Here is a 24,849-nt window from a genome sequence, read left to right as displayed (position 1 = left end):
GAGAGAGAGAGAGAGAGAGAGAGAGGTCTGGTGGTGGACATAAAGGACTTAATGTGAGAGGTAATTATGGAGTCTGATCTCACACATACAGGATTTAAGAGCTAACTACACCAGTCGCCTCCTGCTGACGACAATAAATAACCGTCATATGACAGAGAGAGTGACAGAGACACGGCTAAATAGACTGATACTGTATATATATATATATATATATATATATATATATATGTGTTTATATGTATTTTAACAGTGCAATATGAGAGGTATATATATATATATTTATATTAACTTATACAATGGGCTATTTATGAGTAATTTTCATACTTTTAGTAAACTATATATATTATTTTAAAGTTTGCACTGAATGGGTCTGTGTGTGTAAATCACGCTACGATACAATAATATCACGATACAGTGATTCCGCGATAATCGGTAAGTTGCGAGACGATCATACGGAGATACATCGCGATATCTGTCTCACTGAAGAAAACAGAAAGGTTTACGTAGAGAGTTAAACATGCAGCATTTGTCAACTCAGAAGAGTTTACAAAGATTAAAAAAGGAAGACAATTCCTAATAAATAGACCATAAATTAAAGAAATATAAATATGTATATGTGTAAAAACTGTGTTTTTGTGATATAGGAGACGAGGAATGTACATGTTAAACATTTCAAAGGGTTTTTATAAAGTGAAAATTTACTCATCTGTCGACCAAATCATCAAAAATGGCCGATTATTTTATACACGTTTACACTCAGAAACTTGATCAACTGCTCAATAAAAACTCTATGATACAAAAATAATCAGTCAATCAAATCACACAAAAGTGACAAATAAACTGAATGTGTGTAAATGTTTTAGCTGCGTAACAAACTGTTTTAACTGGGCACAAAACAACTGTCGATTCATTATTCACAAGAAATGATTACGTTTAAAATGCTGAGAAATCACTTTGACACAAAAAACATCAAATCCCGGCTGACAACGACAACAGCGTCTGACTTTCTACATTTTTATTCCAGCAAATCAGATGCTGCTGCTGCTGCTGCTGCTGCTGCTGTTGTTGTTGTTGTTGTTGTTGTTTTTTATTTAAGAACAAAAATCCTCTCCCACTGTTTCCTGTGATCGTGTGAATTTCAACCCGGGACAGAAACGTTGAGCAGAGACACGACGGTCGATCTCAGCTCAACACCCACAAACACAAAGTGGCTGAAATAAGATTAGTCCTTTTATTTATTTATTTATTTATTTATTTTGCTGTTATCACTGATTCTGTTTCCTATTACCGCGGCGAGGACTCGTGAAAGACAGTGAGGAAACGCGATGACAAATGAAGGAAATTAAGAGAATCAAGAGGAAGAAGAAGGAAGAAAAAAGTCACTGAAGACGATGAAAATCAAACAGTGACGGCATCAGAATCTGCTCGACGTGAGGTCAATTATTACAAAACTAATGACACGACAATCTCTCTCACAATGAGGTCCAACAGGACGCGGATCTAATGGTTTGTTCCTGTTGTCGTCAGAAGTCGTAATTTACCGATTTCACCCGGGATTTTCTACGTTGCTACTGTTCTTCTTCTTCTGTCTTGTTTATGTCACAATAAATCAGTCGTGAACGTAGAATCATTCAAGTTTTATCCATGAACGCGTTGCTACGCGAGTTGGAGATACGTTAGCCTCCGTGTGGAATTAGCGCCCTCTGCTGGACCACACACGAGTGACTTCAGACAGTCTGGTGTGCTCTAAGGCTGTATATTTTCAACATAAGCGGGTTTTTAAGGTTCGAACATTCAAATTTAGTGTGTGAATTTTGGATGAATTCAAAGAATGATTTTCAGTTTCACGACATTTTAGAAATCACGACGTCGTCGCGCTGGAAAACTAGCTTAACGGGCAAACGCGGCGGGCGAGAGAAGCAGTGCGTGGACATCGAGGATGATAATGAACCACGACATCACAATAAAACATCACCATGTATCAACAGCTGTTGATGCTTTTTATTCACGTCATCGAGTTTCGACACCTGCTGCTTATTTTGGTCAAATAACTTCCAACATTTTGATCTCTGGGCAGGAAGTGAAGTTTGAGACAAAAGGGAGGAGTTTATAAAGGAAAAACTGACTCCTCCTCACTTCCTCCCGTCATTTGAGGACACATCAAATGTTTCTCCTCCAGTGTGCAAGGCTTCACTGCCAGGGCCGCACAGATACGATGATTGGGGCTGACGGACCAGCGAGGGAACCGAGGAACGCAGGAGGGACTGAAGGGACCGAAGGGACGGGGGCCCCGGGTTTGAAGTCTGAAGAACAGACAGTGGCGGCTTTGATAGAACCCATCGCTCCTCTCGCGCTACATCACCAAAGACACCAGGCGAAAACCAGAGGAGGAGGAGGAGGAGGAGGAGGAGGAGGAGGAGGAGGAGCAGAGGGGATGGTGTGCAAAAAGAAAGTGAGAGTGAGTGGAGCGGGGGTCAGAGCTGGCGGCGGCAGTGACGGCAGCCGTCACAAGCTTTTTGAAGTTTACACCCATTCAACTATTTCCTTCCTTCCTTCCTTGCCTCCTTTCCTGCAAGTCTTTTGCTCCCCTTGTGATTGAATGCCTCACACACACACACACACACACACACACACACACACACACACACACACAGAGACATTCCCCTGTCCTTTTCTCGTTGGTGATACCACAGGTCATCACTCCATACACCAGCGGTTCCAAAAGCCTTAAATCTTTAACCAAACATTTCTTGTAACTCATGATTCATTTACCAATTTAAAATGTTATTTGTCCTTAAAGTGATGGCTGTAAATGTTGATGTTTGCCATCTCGTCTGCTCTCATTTCACCTGGAGATCCCAAAACTCCCGTCACTGCCTACAAATCACAGCACGAGTGATGGATGAGAGGAGGAGAGTCATCATGGTACGGTTTGGAACAGTAAACCATGATATGAAGGCCAGATAGTGATGGTTGTGTCCTCCAAATGGTGCAGTTCCGTTCAATTATGACAAACAATTACAGTTTATAATTCTATTTAATGATATAATTGCATGTTGATCAGTTTACCAAGATAATGGCTCCTAACCTCCCCGTGTTTGGGCTCCTGTCAGCAGGAACACAAGATATTATATTAAAATATTAGCTATTTAAGAAATATTAACCTGATCAAATCTGCTTTCTTTAATCCTGTGACATCTTAAGGATATGATCGCCGCTTATTCTCAACATTTTCTGCATCTTTTAAGACCTAAAACTCCACTTTGTAAAGCGCTCGTTTTCCTGCACCAAATCCCAGAGAGAAAACCGGCGATTTTACGTCGCAGCACAGAGGGCTCGTCCATCCACTGCTGATCCATCAATAACTTCAAATATGCTTTATTTGTCACATCTCTGTTTGAAATCCTTCATTCAGATTGACCACAGTGACACAGAGTGACCACACGAGGCAGCGGTGGACCAGCGGCCCCTGTGTCCCCGTGAGCTAAAAACGCTGATTTTCTCTATGGGGTTTGGTTTGGGAGAGTGAACGGTTTACAACATCCTTCATTTCTAGTAGGAAAAGGTTGACTTACATTAAAATAAAGGTGCAAACACACTCATAAGGTAACACAGAGTTAAGCCGATGCAGATTTTACTCCATGAGTGTTTTGTTATTCGGCTGAAATCAGTTTTTCCCTCACATCCTCAACACAAGCCGCGTATTCAATCCCTTTTAGAGCAAACTTTTCCCCCTCATTTGTTCTCCTCTCTGTACATTACAGTACGTGCAGTGATACTATAGCTGACACCCGACAGATGGCTTTTGTCAGGCCCGGAGAGCAGGAGTTAACCCAATCCCCTGCTCTCCCTCCCTCCCTCCCTCCCTCCCTGCGTCGCTCCATCCCTCTCTTCTTTTTAAATGTCTCTCATATAAACAGATTTTGTTGCTGCTTAAAGTGGGCTTCAAAATTAAAGCGTATCGTTTTACACACATATTGCATGCATATTACGGAGCCCCAGCTGGTGGCAGGCTGCTCTTAAGAGCCATATGATTAAGTTAGGGGTTGGGGTATCCGATAAGATTGGAGCTCTCTCGCTATCTCGCTGCCTATTTTACTGCAAACTTATTAAATGGAGAAAACCACATTATTTCTTTCCTTTCTTTCTCTTTTTTTTTTTTTTTTCTTTTCCCTGAGTGTATGTGTAATTATTGTCACACACCTGTGACTCCCTGCCATCCACGACAGGGAAGAAGAGAAGGGGAAGGGAAGGAGGGGGGAGGGAGGAGGAGGAGGAGGAGGAGGAAGCAGCGGGAGTCCTCGTTTCAGGAAGGAGAGAGAGAGAGAAAAAGTGGGAAGAGGATAAAGAGGAGAAGCGGAGGGGAAAAACAAGAGAGCTTGTTAATCAGGCACTTTCTGTCACTGGCTGAACACTGATATCCTAATGATTCACGCCGAGATAGTGACATCATGATGGAGAGATGAAGAGGAGGAGGAGGAGGAGGAGGAGATGACAGCTAGTGGACAACTAGATTTGCTCTGACAAGATAATAGAAATGAAAATATTTATTAATCAACGAGAGGAAAACAAACGCGAGGACGAGCGACTTTAATTTGAACAGAATGTTTCTCTGTCGCCAACTTTCAATCTGTCACTTTCTTTTCTTTTCTTTTCTTTTCTTTTCTTTTCTCGGTTGTTCTCTTGCTCGGCACAGACCACCCCGCTCCACGGCATCATCGTGTGCTACAATCCTCCCAAGAACAAAAAGGAAATGACCTATTAAATCGGGGGAGAGATGATGTTCCTGTAAAGGCACGCTCTGAAAATAAGTGACTCACGATGTTGTAATTGTTTACCTTTGACTCGGACCATAAGTCTCTCCCCTCCCATATCTCACGCTCGCGCGGAACATAATATTTCGCGGGCGCCGCTTTCAGGAGCACTTGCTCTTCCTCCTCTCCTCCTCCTCCTCCTCCTCTTCTTTATTCTGTTCAACTTTTCTCGCGTCTCTATCTGTTCTAACAGGACAGATGTCGCCGCCCCAAACAGCCTGAGTCATTGAACGCCTCCGCAACCCCGAGTAACCCAAGGACATCAGCGGAGAGAGAGAGGGAGAGAGGGAGGGAGAGGGAGAGAGGGAGAGAGAGACGGGGGGGGGGGGGCTGTAATTTTACATTTCAGACATTAAGCTGATGCTCTTTAGTCACGGAAACTCGAGGGTTTGGTGTCTTGCTCAAGGACACAGCGGTCGGGAACCGGTAATGTAATGAAATAAATCACAAGGAGAGTGTGTGTGTGTGTGTGAGTGTGAGTGTGAGTGTGTGTGTTATTCTTCACGATGGTAAAGAAACAACAGATCATTTAAGATAAAAATATTCACTTTGACACACGATTGATAAACGCAGATTTATCTCGGTCCAAACAGGTGACGGACTGTGAACTCCACTCACTACAGATTACTGACACAGCAGATTATCAGAGGAGCCACAACTTTTATTTAAAAAGGTTTTTTAAAGCTGCACTACGCAGGATCACTGGAAACATAATGGATTTTATTGAATAAACTATCCATTGACTGTGTTTGTATTAGTGTATAGTTGCTTTATAATAAACATGTTGTCGTTTAAAAGCCTCAGAATAAGACTTTTGACGTAAACTCTCTTTCATGGACGCTGCTTTTTCTGCAGAACTCCACAAGTATGTTGTTTTGTGTGTTTTTGAGGCTTTAGCTCGCTACGTAAACGAGGAATAAACGGGTCCAACCACAAAAATCCAATGGGGAAGGAAGAGGAGGAAGAGTTTTTATGACCTTTCTGGTTTGGCGCCACACACAGGCCTGGCGTATGTACTACAACACTGTTTACAAACAAACACGTTGTGTTTCAGTGTGGATAAGGCTACAGAAACTAACTTGTCTTTTCATTTATGAAGCAATTTTTCACTTATTCACACATAATTATTCATTTCTCACAGTAACAGTACACTGGACCTTTCAGGTGTGAACCGTATGATCTCAGAACCTCTGAGTGTCCATCTGTCGCAGAGATGAAGGTGATGTTAATATAAAATAATAATAAAATATGATTAATGGAGGCTCTAATGATGTTTTATGTTATTTACCCCAAACTAAAGTGTGTTAGATTTTGCCCCAGAGGAGAAAAGAGGGGAAAAAAGTGCTGAAAATAGCATGGTTGGCGGCGAGCGAGTGCACTGTGTGTGCTTTTCTTTTTTTCTAATGTTTTAATAGAAAGCAGATGGTTACAGATGCAGAGGCTGAACGCCGGTGATGACACATCTTTAATATTTTAGAGTGGTCTTTGCTGTAAATGTTGCAGCAGCTGTTTCCCACTGCTGTAAATCTGCACTGTTTTTTAATTTTTTTTTCTTCCTCCCCTCGTTTTTTTGTGTGTGTGTGTGAGTGACTGACAGCTATTGGATTTACCGTAAATTACAGAAATGAATATGGAAAAGTGATGAAAAGGCAGCGATGGGAGGGAGGGGGGGAGGGAGGGGTGAGGTGATGGAGGCTGTACATATAGCTGTGTGTGAAAATGTGTGAGCGTGCACCCCGACTGTTTGCTGCTGAATCAATTCCTCCTCATTCTGAACCCTGCTGATTATTCTCTTATTTTAGTTTGCTAGCGGCGGCTCACACACACACACACTCACACACACACACACACACACTGTTGTCCTGAGAGTATAGGAGCTGAGATTTAAATGTAAAGTGATACTAAACAAATCTCTAAATGGTTCTGGTCCAGAAAACATAAAAGACTATTAAAAGAGAATAAAAACAACTCGTAGGCCTCTAACGCTGAGGTCACGCGTCACAAGATCATTCCTGGGCGTTTTTTTCCAAACTGTTGTAGAGCTCCAGGTGTGAACACACAGAGATGAAGTTTGAGTCTGACTGGCCACTGTACATGGATGCGACGCCGTGTTACGGAAATGACGTTCTTCGTAGAATCTCAACAGTGATTGGTTTGGTTTGTGTCGTTACGTGAGGCGACGTTTTGGCTAAAGTTGAAACATTTTCGTGATATATTTGTTTGCGTTCACGATAGACTGACTTCCTCCCTGAATACATTACAAACTTATCGGTGATAGAGCACGGCAGCGCTGCCGGACATCAGTCGTCGATTCTCGCGTAATTTCATGAAGCAAAGTTGGCCGGTGGCATTGAAACTTTTCAGCCTTTTGCGAATGATGCAAAAACAAGAATGATACGAGTACTACGTAATCGTGTCTACGTAATCGTGGCTACGTAAACATGCCTACGTAATGATGTCTACGTAATGATGTCTACGTAAAGACGTCTACGTAATCGTGTCTACGGAATCGTGGCTAAGTAAACATGTCTACGTAAACATGCCTACGTAATGATGTCTACGTAAAGACGTCTACGTAATCATGTCTACGTTAACAAGTCTACATAATCGTGTCTATGTAATCATGGCTATGTAAACGTGTCTACGTAAACGTGTCTGTAATCGTGGCTACGTAAACGTGTCTACGTAATCGTGTCTATGTAATCGTGGCTACGTAAACGTGTCTACGTAATCGTGTCTATGTAATCGTGGCTACGTAAACGTGTCTACGTAATCGTGTCTATGTAATCGTGTCTACGTAAACGTGTCTATGTAATCGTGGCTACGTAAACGTGTCTACGTAATCGTGTCTATGTAATCGTGTCTACGTAAACGTGTCTATGTAATCGTGGCTATGTAAACGTGTCTACGTAAACGTGTCTATGTAATCGTGTCCACGTAAACGTGTCTATGTAATCGTGTCTACGTAAACGTGTCTACGTAATCGTGTCTATGTAATCGTGGCTACGTAAACATGTCTACGTAAATGCAGACGGTTTCTGTAGCTAAAACTTAAAAGTGTCGTAGAGCTACGCCTGTGAACATGCGCGTGTCTGAATTGTCTGAGTCTGTCTGGACGCTGAACGTCATCATTAGGAGAATGACGTTAAAACATATGAATGATGTTCATGCAAACTGTGCATCTACTTGTGTCTGCGCGTTCTTGTTTTATGCTCTACTTTAGTCTCAGTTTTTGTTTTGTTTTACGTAAATCACATTGAGTTTCCCTCCTCCAGTGTATGAAAGTGTTCCAAACAAATAAAGCTTCCTCGTCTTTGCCTGAGTTCCTATTTGTGTTGTGTTCAGGTGAAGTTTTAATGTCAGCGGCGAGAGACAGAGAGAGAGAGAGAGAGAGAGAGAGACAGAGAGAGAGAGACAGAGAGAGAGAGAGAGAGACAGACAGAGACAGAGAGAGAGAGAGAAGGTTTCCGCCCGATGCCTCTGAGTCGAGGTGATTGTCATCAAATTTGCGTCTTGGCATTTCATCCACCCTTTTCAAATACGAGTATTTGAAATGCAAATACAGCGGCGTGTGCCCGCAGAAATTAAAAGACACACACACCAGAGTTGAAGATATAACTTCTTCGTCTTCTTCTCTTTTTTTATCGTCAAAGTTTGCATTGTCAAACGCTCTTTTCTTCTTTTTTCCCTCTTTCCGGAGAGAGAGAGAGAGAGGCAGATGATGTGATTATATATGTATTTGTCGTTCAGAGACTTTGCCCTTGGCTCCACTGTTTGTGTCTCTCCGGTTGTCTTCGATTAGGTGCTTCTCCTTTTCTTTTTTTCCTCCCTTCCATCTTCCCCCCCTTTTTTTTCACACGGCGAGAAAATATGATGCACATTTTTGCCTCCCTCTCTCTCCATCTCTCTGACACTACAGTTATTTAAACATCAATAGCCATGCGTCTTCTTTAGCACACATTCTTTCTCATATTGATATTTGTATATGATCATTACTTTTGGCCCCTGCACGCTTTGTTATACTGCGTCAGCTTCAATAGGTGTAAGATCCAATACTGCAACCTCGGCATTCAAAAAAAAAAAAAAAAATCCAATAGAATAGTTTGGCTCACTTTATTGTGTAAGTGAATCCTGTACAGAACCACACTCAGGTTCAACATATACCTCTTCTTCTTCTTCAGTTCACTATTTAGCAATCGGTTTCCTGATGGATGTATGGAATAGCTCACTATTTGGCACTCAGTTTGCTTGTGAATGTTTAGAACAGCTCATTAATTGGCAGTCAGTCTGTTGGTTGATATAAAGAACAGTGGGAGTATGGATGGAGCAGCTCACTATTTGGCGGTCAGTCTGTTGGTGGATGTACATAATAGATCGATATTTGGCAGTCAGTCTCTTAATGGACGTATAGAATGGCTCGTTAAGTGGCAGTCAGTCTGTTGATGTAAATAGATAACGGCTCATTATTTTGTAGACAGTCTTATGGCGGACATACGGAACAGTTCATTACTAATGGCTCATTATTTGGCAGTCAGTCCGATGGTGGATGTACAGAATAGCTCATTATTTGGCAGTCAGTCCGATGGTGGATGTATAGAATAGCTCATTATTTGGCAGTCAGTCCAATGGTGGATGTATAGAATAGCTCATTATTTGGCAGTCAGTCAGATGGTGGATATATAGAACAGCTCAGTATTTGTCAGGGGACCAAAACATCTCAACCTTCACTCGCTTTCTTTATCCCCTAAAAATCCTGTCCTGATCCTGTTCTCTCAGTATCTTCAGCTCCAGCGCCCCCTGTCTTTTAGTCAGTGTGACTGTCTCTACGCCGCACATCATAGCAGCTCTCACTACCGTCTCCTAGACGAGGTTTGACACAAGCAGAGAACACTTCCCTTTGCAAACTTCTCATACTTGAGAGAATGTCTGTCTCTTGTTTCACAGCCTGAGAAAAAAGTCAGAGACGTGTTCTTCCTCTAAAACTTCAGGTGAGCTGACGGAGTTCTTTTACAAACAGGAAAGAAGAAAAACAAGAAGAAGAAGAAGTTGTGCCTGCTGAAAAAGATTTGTTTTTCCTCTCAGACTGTGTGTGTGTGTGTGTGTGTGTGTGTGTGTGTTCCACTGCTGTATTTATTGATCGATAGACAAACTGATGGATTCATTGATAATGAAAATAATGATTACTGGAAAAAAGAATTAGGACATGGACATGTATGGATGTGTGGGTGAAGAAGAGGAGAAGAAGGAGGAATAGTGTATGTGTGTGTGTGTGTGTGTGGGGGTGGGGGGGTGACTACCTGCCGAGAGCCTGCATCCAAATGAGAAGATAATAAGAAGATCAGAGAGTGAGGAGAAGAAGACGAAGACAGTGTAAGACACGAGTCAGATAATTAAGAAATGAACTTAGAGTTTTGTCAAAAGTGGACGTCACAGTGTGTGTGTGTGTGTGTGTGTGTGTGTGTCCACCCCGCACAGATAATGAGCCAGGAAATAACGTAAGATGAAGGGAAGAAGAAGGAGAAGAAGGAGAAGATGAATTAATGACATGATTCAAAAAGTTCTGTCCATGCGAAGACGCCAAGTTGTTCTGGCCGGTTCTGACGGAGCTGTCCAGTCCGAGGACAAACCAGACACGTCTTGGACGGGAGGCAAACAAGAGAAGAGGGGTGGCAGAGGAGATGGATGGATGGAAGGATGGATGGAAGGATGGAAGGAGGGGAGTGGTGGGCAACACAGGAATGAACCCAAACTCCCATCTGATGAGCAGCTTGTCCATAATACTGAATCACAGCCTCTTGCCAAGTGTGTTTCCTGATACAGAAACATGATACACACCCACTTTTCCTGCCTTTCATTCTTTCCTTTACTATCCCCACCCGCCCCCCCCCCCACCATCTTCCTCCCTTCACACCTCGTCTCTGCGGCCTGCGAGCGCTCGGTGAGGATAATCAGGAGTCAGTTTTTGCCCTCACGCGACGCGGTAATCAAATGAAAGAAAGTGAAGAAGAGTAAGGAGGAAGAGTCAGATGTGTACATGCATCTCTTTTCACGGCCGGCGGCTACAGGACAGACGACGTGGCCATCTTGAGATCGTTTGTCATCTGTCGGAAGGCGGCGACCTTGCAGTGGACGCCGAGCGTCGCTCTGATATCATCGTTTAGAGCGAGGAGATGGAGAGACACAGAGCGTGACAGTGACACACAGAGAGAGAGAGTTGTTTTTGTTAATAAAGACAACATTTATTCCTCCCATTTGCGCTGCCAGTTAAAAGAGGCACAAACATGGAAATCCATTACGAGACGCTTCTTAAAAGTGTGACCAATCCTTGTTCAGTCAATTAGAGTCTGGAGACTGAGAATGTGATGTTTGTCTGTTTCACTGCCGACGCAAACACATCAGCCCGGAATCTGACGAGCTGAGAGAATCTCAGAGAGAGACAGACAGAGACAGAGAGACAGAGAGAGACAGAGAGAGAGACAGTGAGAGAGAGACGGATGGAGGGGCAGCGCAGCCAAGCTCTGCTTATCTCTTCTTCTTCTTCTCCTCCTCCTCTCCCTACACAGAAGCATTAATGTGCTCTGCCATTGTTCTGTGTTTAAAAGCTTAAAACGGTGGTTGTGTGTGTGTGTGTTTGTTTGTGTGTAACTGGCAGCGCATGTGTAGTTAAAGTTGTCGTGCGGCGTGAAAGAGGACGAGAAAGAAAAGCGGTTAATAAGAGCGGTTTGTGCCCAGAATGAGAGGAGGATGAGGTTTCACTTAAAAAAGATTTATCTTAAAGTACGCTGCTAATCCCCTCCACTTTTAATCCCACACACTCACACACATATTACTGTACAGTGAACACACTCACTAAGCAACAACTAAGCCCTTATCTTAACCTTAACCATCACAACTAAATGCCTCAAACTAACCCTTAATCTTAAACCCAGAAAAGCCCTATATCTACTTTTTTGTTTAATTCCTTAATTTCAAAGGAATTATCTCCACTAAACATATATATACATATATACATATATATATATATATATATATGTATATATATATATGTATATTTAGTTAAAAAGGTTTTAGGTTAAAAGTCCTGATCTTAGTGTTGAGTCATTTTTAATTAAAATCTTATCTTAAACTATAATTTTTAAGGTAAGGAAGAATGTGAGGAACTGTCACCTCTCACTCTCACCTCCTGTGGTTTTTAAGTTTTTCTGTCCTCATAGACCCTTACCTTAATCTTAACTATCAAGACTAAATCCCTTACTCTTAAAACTAACCCTAACCCTCTAAAAGTCCTTAATAAACATAAACAGCCATTTTTAAGGTCTGATAGATTGTCACGACCACGTGTCATGACCTGGTTTGTACCGTGCATCTGTGAAGGTCAAAGGTCACCTTCATGTATATGGCACATTTAAAACTTTACAGTGAAGTGTGACCACTTCCTGTTGTGGAACGACTGTTAGCTGTTAGATGACAAAAGTCTAAGTGAACATAAACACACTCGCTTACACTAAGGAAACCAAAGAGAACGTGAACAAGAATAACGACTAAAATCAAGGTTCACATAAAAAAGATGTATTTATCTGATAAGAATAACATCTAAAACAAAGTATATGATCAAAATGTGTATTTATTTGACTAAAAAAAAGAACTGTCACTCACAAATGTCCTCACTTCCTGTGGTTTGTATGAGGAAGAGTGAGTATTTTTGGGGTCCTCACAGAGCTGTATGTTCAAGCACACACACACACACACACACACACACACACACACACACACACACACAGAGACACACACACACACACACACACACACACACAGAGACACACACACAGACACAATAAAAGAAAAACTATAAACCATAAAGTTCCTACAATTTCTGGAAACTGGCAAATGCAGGCGTCCTGATTTTTTTTACAAGGATTCCTGTCCAGTGAATCACACTCTCTCTCTCTCTGTCTCTCTCTCTGTCTCACTCTCTCTCTCTGTCTCTCTCTCTGTCTCTCTCTCTGTCTCACTCTCTCTCTCTGTCTCCCTCTCTGTCTCTCTCTCCCAGCAGATTATTAAAGGATAGAGGAAGTCACGGGGTTTGAGCGGAGGGCAGCGAGGACAAAGGAGGGGTGGTGCACGGGGGGTGTGAGCGGTGCATGTTGGACGTGACCTGTCTGATGGTTATCGCGATGGCAGAGGTGGCGGCGGAGATCGCCGGCTCTGACTGTGTCACACGAGCTCGGGCCGACGCCGACGTCCACTGCAAGCTGCTGCGAGGAGGAAGCATATGGACGAGGACGAGAACCTCAGCCCACTTCATGAATATTTGATTCCTATTTCCTGTGAGTGTGTGTTTGTGTGTGTGTGTGTGTGTGTGTTTGGGAGAGAAAGAAGAGATAATTTCTCTCTCTCTCGCTCTCTTTTTCTCCCTTTCTTCTTTTATTCACTTGTCACTGCGCGGTTTAGACTTTGTGGCGTTCAAATCATAATTGCCCAAATCCTGAATACAAATCTCTCAGCGTTAAAATGTTGAGTGAAACAGAAATGACACAAAAAAAGAGCTCATGTAACGCTGTAATCAAAGATACATTCAGAAAACAGAGGAGGAGGAGGAGGAGGAGGAGGAAGATGAAGAGGAAAAAGAAAAGTTCTTGCAGTCAGAGATGAGGATCAGGAGGCCAGTTATTAACCCGGGCCGCGGGAACAAAGAGGCCCAGTGTTGCAGGGCGGATTAACGCTCAGGCAGTTACTGTACCTTTCAAAACTAATATGTAACCATATCTGTTTTAAAAGGACGATTCATATTACTGTGAACACACGAGCGAACGTGTTCCCATCACTGAGGCGCAGCCAGGACACTCACACGCACACACACACACACACACACACACACACACACACACACACACACAGTGACAGGATGACATGTTTCTGGTGTTCATACGACTCAGTTATAACAAAGTATACAAACTATCAAAACGTGTCAAAGGTAAATGTCTATAAAATGCTATATTTACTAATGTGTAAACTTATTTTCTCAGGAAATTTGAGGGTTTGTTGTTGTAAAAAAAAAGATTACATTTATTTAATCTAAAATGTCACATTTATACGTTATTATGTCACGTTTATACGTTATTATACATTATTTTACTGAGATCAAATGTTACCTTCTGTGACCGCGGAACTGAAGTGAGTTTAGAAACTGGACCGTTTACGATATTGAGAAAATTCAAAAGTCAGCTGAGATTGGCACAGCGCCCCCCTGTGGAGACGCTCATGTGGAGGATAAAGCGGTAGAAGATGGACGGACGGACGGACGGATGGATGGATGGATGGATACAGGAAAGCACACTTATTCTTGTCATTACGGTAGAACCTCAGGACTTTGGAAAGTGAAAGTTATCCTGGAATAAAGTTTTTTGACGATTCGACAGCCAGAAAATCAACGACTACAACAAATACGAATAGAATTGTAAATGTTTTAATCGATTGTTCCATCGTTGACCTTAAAAAGTCCAAGTTTCCTCAGAGACGACTGACGGGACAATAAGAAGACGTCTTATATTCTACACAGTTATGAGTGTGTTGAAGGAAAGTCGTCCTGTGACGATGACAGTAACTGTTAGAAACACTAGAGGTCACAAACTGACAGAAATCCCTCTTCAACTAAACTATAACATCCTCAGTTTTTCCTTTTTCTTCCTTTAAAAAAAAACCAAGAACCAGAACAATGGCGTTTATTGTGCGTTGATATCGTGACTGTGGCGACTCCAAAGGTCAGCGGGTGGGCGTGTCGGCGCGGACAAGGGCGGCACAGACTTGAAAATTGGGTTATATGTGATCAACTAAGTTATTAATCAGATTAAAATGGATTCCCTTCCCGCCTGCTGTTTAACTAGGAGGGAGGAGAGGAGGCAGCGAGCGAGAGAGCGAGCGAAGGAGGGAGGGAGGGAGGGAGAAGAGCGTCAGAACAATAGTCCAGTGTTGACTCGTGCCGGAGCAAAGAGACTCATTGTTCTCCGGAGTCACAGACTCGCCGCTAAAAAACATCCCAGCGCATGTTTGTGGCACTTTTGTCTTTAAACGCGCGCGTCCTTGCTGCGGCTTCATCCAGGTAACCTCTCTAATCCTGATTAAATCACTGTAATTAGAACAGCCGCTGTTCCTCCACCCCCGCCCCCCCGCCCCCCCCACCCCGCCCCGTTAATAAAACAATGCAGCCGTTTAAATCCGGTCGCTGGGATTTGCAGACGCAACAATGCAGTTTATATCCATCTCTGCCGAGGAATGAAGTGTATTTTCTAAACTGCTAATGTTATAATGTTGCCAGCTTATTTGTCTCCACGCTCGCTATTCTTACTCTTATTCCCCCCGCGCTTTCTCTCTCTCTCTCGCTCGCTGTAGCGCACAACTTTTGTTGATTCCACTCTTATATTTATTTGTTTTCCCCTCTTCTTCCTCTTCTTCCTCTTCTTCTTCTTCTTCTCTCTCTCTTGATGTGTGAATCAAACGTGTTGTTAGCGAGTGGCGGCGGGATCATCCGTCACGACAGGGAGAAGAACGCGACTTATTTGTCCTTAATTGCCACAGAGCGTTTCAAACACGCTGCCTATGTGTCTATACTTGTGTATGTTGTATTTTTGTTTTTATTAGTATCACGGCATGCATCCATTGATGTGGAATAACAGAGGAAATAAAAGTTGACATAGTTTCTTTTCCTTTTTTTCCTCCAGTTCCCCTCCTCTTCCTCTTCCTCCTCCTCCTCCTCCTCCTCCTCCTCCCTGCACCGCCTTTGCCTTTGCTCTCTGTTGTTTTTTTTTATATATCTGTGTTCTTCCTTGAAGTTGCTGCGGCATTGTCTCATTATGTGTCGACGAGCTGTGTAAGTGTAGTTATTATGCCTGCCAGTTCTCCCTCTCTCTCCCTCTCTCTCCCTCCGTCTCCCTCTCTCTCCCTCTCTCTCCCTCTCGCTCCCTCGGAGGATGAGGAGCTTTATGAGTACAACTCCTCCGAGGCGTCCTCCTCACATCTCCGGGGCGCCTGGGGACGGGAACGTTGCATTCTTAAGAGGAGCAACTCAAACTGAACAAAGTCTCCAGGAGTCGAGGAAGAAAAGAAACAAACAGCAAACTAACGAGACGACGGGAGGCAGAGATCACGGCGTAGATATATATTGGGTTGGAAGGCCGATTCATAACCCGGTGTTTCATGTTCTCGTGAACGTGGTTCTGTGAGTGCGCGGGCGGAGTCGATGTGTGTGCGTGATTCCTGGTCGCTGCAGAAACCCCCGGCGCTCCCACGCTGTCTTCACTCTGTTTCCACAATAATGAATAGAATAATTGTCATGTAACTTTTGCAATCATCCAGCGTTCGTCTCCGTTTCCTTATCGAGGGCAACTCGATAGTACCCCCCCCCCCCCCCCCCCCCCCCCATTCACTGTACACCCCCCCTTCCAGGAAACGCCATGTGGCCGACATCAGCGGCGTTATTAGCGAAAGACAGCAAAGAATGAAGGAATCATGGGAAGAATATGAAGACAAAAAAAGAGAGGACCTTTCAGCAGCTGATATCTAGGGAATCACTGAGGTGTGTGTCTGTGTGTGTCTGTGTGTGTCTGTGTGTGTGTGTGTGTGTGTGTGTCTGTGTGTGGGGGGGGGGGGGGTATTTTTAGAGCTATCACATCTGCCGAGAAAAGAAAGAAAAAGGCAGAGGAAGAGCAACAGGTAGCGTCCTCGGGGCTCGACGGCAGCTATTACACTTAATTGCTCTTTGAAAACGACACTATTTGCACTTTTGGGCGACAAGGTGATAATTCAGCGAGTCCAACTGGTAATAATGTTACACACGAGGAAGCAGCGTCGTCGCAGCTGTCATCGCAGAGGAGGAGGAGGAGGAGGAGGGGGAGACAGGCAGATAGGCAGGCAGACAGGCAGACAGGCAGACAGGCAGACAGACAGACAGACAGACAGGCAGACAGACAGACGCTTCCCCAGCACACGCTCTCCGGCAACAAACAGAAAACGAGGGGAAACTGAGTGAAAACGAGTGTGGGAAAGTGAGAGAGCACGAGGAGCGCGGGCACCAGTGAGCACAGGAAGTTTCAATTAGATTACCCTGTTTACACCAAACCCTTTAGATGTGTGTGTGCAACTGAGTCTCGTCTGAGCTGTGAGTCCGGCTCATTATCAACTACATGATTTCATTTTTTTATCGTGATTTACCTTATTTTTAAGGCCTCGGGACGTGTTGCAGTTCCCACTTTTAGACACAGGGGGCAGTATAAATAGATATGTATACATATATAACTATATATATATATGTCTATTTATATATATATGTCTATTTATATATATATATACATACATACATATGTATATATATATATAGACATATGTATATATATATAGACATATATATATACATATACTCTCTAATGGAGGCAGCAGTGGATCAACAACTCTGGATTTATGTTTGTAAAAGTGTGTAATTGCTTTATTTGGTCTTTACACATACTGAGGTTTGGAGGTTTCTTGCTTTTACAGATGCCGCCATGTTGCGTCGCGTCACGTCGTGTCGTGTCGCGTCGTGTCGTGTCTTGTTGTCGCGTCTCAACAGCAGAGAGTGTGTTTTACGCTTTGAAGCGGACGCAGATAAAGAAGGAGGACATACTTTCTGGCCTCTGCAGGCCTCCGTAGTTCCCTGCAGTGAGTGGAAGGGTCAGATAAACCCAGGGTTTGAACTCAATGTTGGGTCATAACTGTGGTGAGACATGTTTGTGCGTTTGTGCGTTTACATAAACAGGATCATCTGTGTGTGTGTGTGTGTGTGTGTGTTTGTGTGTGTGTGTCTACCTTTTCTTCCACTTAAACCAGAAAAAAAAAGTAAAAAATACACCAGCGATGCCAAGTGTGATCCACTACATCTGTGCTTCACAGTGAGACCATATGTCTTCAGTTATCATCATCATTCCTTTACAGACTCTGTTTCTATCTCTCTCTCTCACACACACTCACACACACACACACACAGTGAATTTACCTTAACCTTTAACTCTTAACCCTTAACTCCAAATCCTCTAATCTCAAACAACCTTAATCCAGGTGACGTCCGGGACTGTGGTCGCCGTGACGCTGCCACACCCATGACAAAGTTCCATGACAGATATTAGAGAGAGAGGAGTTTTAATTCAGATTAATCACTTATTCTGTCTCTTTATGGGCAGCTTAACATTTCCCGGTCATGGGTTGAGGCCTAAGGGAGAAATGATTAGATTTTTGTGGTGATCTGGATATGGATTTGGACTCAAGGTTCATTTTTTTATTATTATTAAATAAATATTAACGTGATGAGCTTGGGGATTCTTCAGCCTTTAATGTTAATGTTGGTCAAACCCTGTATCTGTGACAGTTTTTCGCTCTCTTGGTCTTAGATTAATAAGTCAACAGCTATATTTACTAATTTATTTGCTCATTAAATCATTAATTTATGAACGAACGTCGCATTTTTTTTTTTCAAATTTAACGATCAGTTTAGCAGCTAATTTGATCCCATACACTAATAATTCTAATAAATAACGACGTCTTTATTCGCTGTCAGGACACGAGAAAGGTCCCGCGAACAATTACATGTTCTCTTATAATAAAATGTTGACTTTTCTTTATTTAAAGATTTAAAACTTCATAAATGAGAAAAAGTTTCATCGTCACATGATAGATTTTAATCAATTTATGTCTCTATCATACTGTAAAACAGAGTTACATGAAGACTTTGAGCATTATATTCATGTTTGAATGGGTTTCGTTGCATCTGTAGTCATGGGACACACACACACACACACACACACACACACACACACACACACACACACACACACACACACACATAAATAGACATCTTAAATTGTAGGACGAAGACTCCAATGACATCACAGCAAGGATACACGGGGGGAAACTCATTAATTAACTCATTATTTATATTTTATATGTGCAGGGTTTTACATTTATGGCACAAGCAAATGGCCCAACATTAAGTCTAAAATGGCTGCTTCTTATCTGCAGGATGTGTGTGTGTGTGTGTGGGGGGGGGGGGGGGGGACGGGACTCATTATTAGTTGTGATATCTGAATGTCAATCATCCTCTCTGTGTCCCCGTCTCAACCTTTTGAGTTTTGGACTTTTTTTTACACATTTTTTGTTGTAAACTTGTTGTAATTTAAGATTTTCTCACTTCAGAGAAACACAAGTGTCCTTGTCTCACACACACACACACACACACACACACACACCTGATTTACATTCTCAGGGAAGGAAATTAAGATTGTATCTGGGAAAACATCATATTTAGGGTTTAGTGTGGAGCAGGACGACGCTGACTCTTCCCCCGTTTGCAGCTAGTTTTAGAAACTTCTCCTTCATCATGAGACGTTTCCACACCTTATCGTCTCCACTAGACTCTGCACGATTGCAACATTCAGTTCAACATCACGTATTCCCCCTCCTCGCCTGAAGGTGGCGCTGCAGCGAGAACGACTGAAGGAGAAGACGAGACAGACGATGAACAAGGAAACTGTTCATCTGCTGTTTCCTCCACATACGAGCAAAACATGGAGCCTCATCAAACCCTATCGGTACTACCCACAATGCCCTGCGTTTGGTTCACTCGAAGCGAGGCCTACATTATTCGGTGGGAGCAGATCTTGCTTCCTTGCTTCCTTGATTCCTTGAGTCCTTGAAGTTTGATGAAGAAGGCCTGGTGTAAATGCAGTCTTCATCTCGCCTCGGCACGGCGCGGCTTAGGTTGGTTTTTCACTAAAAAATATGTGGGCGGAGTCCCTGACCAATCAGTGGCCGGCAGTCTGGCCCTCACTTTGTTGTTTTTATACCGTTTTTAAGGCTCTTAAACTCCTGAGATTTTACATCATCGCCTCACGTCATACATCACATGGTGTCACATTTTAACCTCAGTTTCAGCCCCGTTTTCCACACAGCGTCGCATGTTAAAGGCATTAAACAGAACACAACGTGCTAAAATAAGTATTGATGTCAGTCGTATATCAACTATCGATCAGTCTGATGTCGGGCGGCAACTAACGATTAGTCCTGTAACGGACTCATCTGTCAATGTGTCAACAGACGCGAGAGGACGTGGACAAATGTTCATCAGTGTTTCTCAAAAATGACGATAATGTTCACACTTAATGTCACAAAAAAACTGTTTTTAATGATTTCTTTGTTACGTGGAGTGAAGAAACCAGAAAATATTCACATTTAAGAAGCTGAAACTCAGCAGTTAAAGGAAATGTTGTGAATCAGTTACTTTGGCTGCTTTTAATCTCAGGATTCATGTGAACAGATTAGAGACGCGTCTACTTTTCAATGTCTGTGCCCCGCCTATTTTATTTACGCGCGACGTGTGACGGCGTTTCCCAGCGAAAATAGACCGAAAATAGACAACGCAAAGAAAAGGAAACAAAAATAATTTTCTGTCAGAAATAAATCACAAAGGGAAATAATCGGATTTTGTGAGGGAGATGTGTGAAAATACTGTTGATCCTTTATTTAACCAGGTCAAAATAATCTGTTTTTCCAACAGAGACCTGGTCGAGAAGGCGGGAAAACAACATGGTGACAAACTTAAACATCAAATCTGATCGTCCTCAACTTGTTAGAAAAGTGTTTTCAAAGGAGAACTTTAGAAGCACAGAGTGAGAGTTCTAAACTCCGCCCACAGACTCTCCGACGTTCACGGCGTTCTCGCGGTGCTCGGCCTCGTCTGCCGTCGCCACCTCTCCAGCTCGTCAGTCACAACCTCTTGGTCAACATTAGACATATTAAATGAGTGAAGGGCTCGGGGTAATGCGAGTAACACGACGTGTGCGGCGTTTGAATAATGGAATGCCTGGTGTTGGATAATGCACGACGGCGGAGGAGGAGGAGGAGGAGGAGGAGGAGGAGGAGGAGGCGAGGCCTCCGCTGCGTTCCAAGTATTGATTGTGTTAAGCACATGTAGAGCGTGGAGCGAGGGAACAACGAGCAGCGCGGGGTCTCGACACACGGGAGCGTCATAGCTCAGTGAGCAGATACGTCCGTGTGATTACAGACGATGCACGACTGCTGCTGCTGCTGCTGCTGAAGCTGTTGTTGCTGCTGAAACTGCTGCTGCTGCTGCCGCTGCTGCTGCTGAAACTGCTGCTGCTGAAGCTGCTGCTGCTGCTGCTCTAATGACATTTATTGATAAATACCGGGCTACGATTTAGGGAGGTGTGCTTTAAATGTGTGAATGTGTGTAGGTGGACAGAGATATGTGTGTATTTGTCATATGTCAAGGTGCAAGTAGACTCATGTGCGCCCTCCTCCCCCCTCCTCCCCACTCCTCCCCCCCTCCTCCCCCTCCTCCTCTGGGCGTACAAATGAAGAGACGGCCACTCCAGACGTGCGGTGCGTGCCCTACAACAAGTCCCATAGATTGAGGGGGAGAATTTCGATATTAATGATTTATGCCGTATTTGCATACAAACCTAATGCAAACCCACTCCAGATAATCACATTTCGCCCGGGTCTGAATTGAGTTTTTGGGGGGACGTCTTTTTTTTGCCGCCCCCGCCCTCTCCAACCAACACAAAGGACTTTACAAGTGGACATGTGAAAAAAAAAGATATATATATATATATATATATATATATATATATATATGTATAAATGAGAAAGAGAGAAACTGCAATAGTGAGGATTTTTACTATAAGAGTGTTTTTTAAAAAAACGTGGCAGCCGTTTCCGTCAGTGCTAACATCGTCATGGTCAAATTTAACTTTTATATTGTGTACATTTATTTTTTTTATAGTTGCTTTGTTTAGCATTGACATTGTTGGTAACTGATTGTAGAACATCTCTAGATCTTTGACGGACAGATGACCAGAAACAGTGAAAACCACAGCATTACTACTCTCATCAACACAGCATTAGTTTAAGGCAGAAGGTAGGAGATGGTACTACAGTTTTTTGGGGGGGGGGGGTGAGGCTGATGGCGAGGAAGCGGAGCAACCAAGCAGGGTAGTGGTTTAAATTTGAGGTAAAACAGGATTCTAAGGCTCCTTCTTAGGTAATAACAACATGGTTGAAAAGATAAACAACACCAGGACAGTAGAGTTTTATGTGAATTCAAAGCCGTTAACTGTACATTTACTGTCCAATTTTTGGTATTTCTGGAGTCAATATGTATTATTTTAAGCAAACAGGAATATTGTTTACTGGCATGAATTCCATATTTTTAAGGGAGAACTGCATGTAGTGTAAAGTACCTTAATGAACCACATCCTGAAGCTAAATCTAAATCTTTATGCTCCATTTTAGTCTAACCTGTTTTCTTTGTTTCATGTAAAGTACACTGAGTTGCCCGAGTGTACAACATGTGCTACACACGTACAGTTGTAATAGTAGAAATATCAAATGTTATATCAGCATTTACAGTAAATAAAAGAACAGCAGTGTTGCATTTACATCCATATGTGGTGAAGCCACATCGTTGTTGAAGTGGCCGTTTTTCTTAGAAGTCATAATGATAGTAATCACATATAACATCCGTACTTGTGGCTGCAGTGGAGAGACAGTAATAGCAGTAATCATCCTATCAATACTTTAAAGTATTGCAGTGGGGGTTTTTTTTGCATGTGGGCCATAGCATGCAGTCAATATTCACACTCGTCCTCAACCAAGAGCCTCCACTTCATTTACTCACTTTTAGTGAGAAGGAGTAAAAAAAGGAAAGGAGAGGAAAGAGGAGTGACCACACTCGTCCCACTCGGACACTTCTCCTCTCAAACCCTCGTCCTGCGACTCTCACGGAGCCTCAAATATTCTGCTGGACGCACAAAGATGAAGGATAGAGTGTCGTCATATTATCTGTCGCTGAAGGCCGGGATCACACAAGGTCACGCTCGGCACAACAAGTCACACGTCTTCACTTTACTCGTGTTACACACATATCTTTGAGACTTACTTCTTCTTCTTCAGTGCCATCCCAGAAATATGGAGGGTAAATATAAATATAGTGTACGTTTGCCAGGAAGTCGGATACATAATCAGTCGTCAGCGATTTCAGATTACAGCGAACGGCTGAGTCACAGTGACAACATGTATGTGAGGACGTGACGCAGAGTTCTGATCAGACACTGAGGCGTGAATTAATAATATAATAGTATATACTATAAATGCTTTCAAAATGTCATCATGTGCAGAAAGTCTGGTGCCAACACTGCAAACTATGTTATTTTAGAATTCATATTATTTATTACTATTACAATTCATTATTATATGTATATTATTACAATTATTGATATCATGTGCCTTATTAGCTCCAAATAGTTACAACTTTGTAGAATTGTTGTTTTTTTTAACTGTGCAAACTAAACCAAATGGAAAATTTGTCATTTTTCAAATCAAAATCGTAAACGTAAACATTAACAAAATTGCAAAAAGCTATTTTTGATTGTCACAAACCAGTTATAATGAATAATACTTGACTGACAATCTATGACACAGAAAATTATTGACCTGAGTCTTGACCTTTAAGAATGATTTAGTAAATCACAAATAGATATTATCTCCAAATAGTTCACCGCTAACTATGACGCCGTCTCAAACTCAAATAACCTGGAGGCCATTAACCATTATGTCAGGGACACATAAAAACACTAATTAATGATGCAAAATGAATCCATAAATCACAATATTTGACAGATATTAAGTGGTGGGCCGCATGGAATCGACTGGGGGGCCACATGTGGCCCTCAAGCCTCATGTTTGAGACCTCAGCTTTACTGTATCGTCATAAATGTGCCGTATGACAGCAAATTCCACTCCGTTCTTTTCTCTTTTTTTTTTTTTACACTCAACAGCAAAGATTTATGAGTGTGAAAACAAACAATGATAATGTAAAAAAATGTAGAATAATTTACTGTGTTTTGATTGAAAGTGTGAAGCGCTTTTAAATTTGTAAAAATTGTAATCGTCAAACAATGCAAATGTGTCTGAAGGAGCCGTCGTTGTTTCCCGTCTTTGTCGGGTTTTATAAAGTCGTCGTTTCAGAGGCAACTTTCCATTTTTACTTTCTTCTTCTTATTATATAGACACTTTTTAGCAACTGGCTCCAAGCGGCAGCAGAACATTGTAAAAATGAAGAGGGGGAAAAATGGGGAAAGAAAAAAGGAGTTCCTTCTTCAGTCTCAAGGAGCGGCTATAACCTTAGCAGAATCATGAAAGTTGACAGTTCATTTTTCACAGGGTCATAGATCGACGAGTCTTATAAAGTAATGGGCTTTTGGGAGCCGGCTTTATGAGAGCTAAGATAGTTAAGAGACATGTGGAGGAGACGGCACGGGGAGCCGAGGTCTTGCTCTGACTCATCCAGGGTTATTCCCTCCATGCTGCCGGGTGGGAGGGAGGCGCTGCACTCGCAGTAATATAAACGTGTAATAAAGATTAATCTGTTGCTAGTCACCGGGCGGATAGCTTCTAAACTTGCCTGAAATAAGGCTAAAATCACTTCAGAGCCAATCTGGAGATCTTCAGTGAGGGTCTGAGGATCCTTCGTGGGTGTCACACACACAGTATATATATATATATATATATATGTGTGTGTGTGTGTGTGTGTGTTTGTGTGTTTGTGTGTTTGTGTGTTTGTGTGGTGTGTTTAGTGATGGAGAAACTGAATTTGTGTTTCAAACACGTGTGAGATTTTATGTGTGCGGCTCTCTGCTGATACAGCTGCCTGAGGATATACAGCGCCCTGAGTGTTTCCTTCTCATTGGAAATAAGATGTCATAAATACCTTAAATAGCTTCTTAAATTAGAGTATTTTCAGTTGAGTTCTTTTTCGATTAATCAGTTCTAGCCCGACTCGGCTTGACTCGACTCAGTTTAGGTATCAGAGATCGTTTTTATGTGCCAGTTTTTTTAAGTAAATGGCCGGTTTGATTCTTGTGTCGTACGTTGTGCTCGTGACTCTTCCAGTCACGACGCTCTGAACCAATCAGTGGCCGGCAGTCAGCCGCCA

General features: G+C 42.6%; 1 protein-coding gene across 4 annotated transcripts in view; it reads right to left on the bottom strand.

Moving 5' to 3' along the window:
* znf536 (zinc finger protein 536) overlaps positions 1-24,849 on the bottom strand; it is a 317,559-nt gene that overhangs the window by 68,682 nt on the left and 224,028 nt on the right. The gene's annotated exons all lie outside the window — the stretch shown is intronic.

Source organism: Solea solea, chromosome 5 (assembly GCF_958295425.1).
Source record: "Solea solea chromosome 5, fSolSol10.1, whole genome shotgun sequence".
NCBI lineage: Eukaryota > Metazoa > Chordata > Actinopteri > Pleuronectiformes > Soleidae > Solea > Solea solea.
Note: the sequence above shows the minus strand (reverse complement) of the source record. Positions and strands in the feature narration are given on the sequence as shown.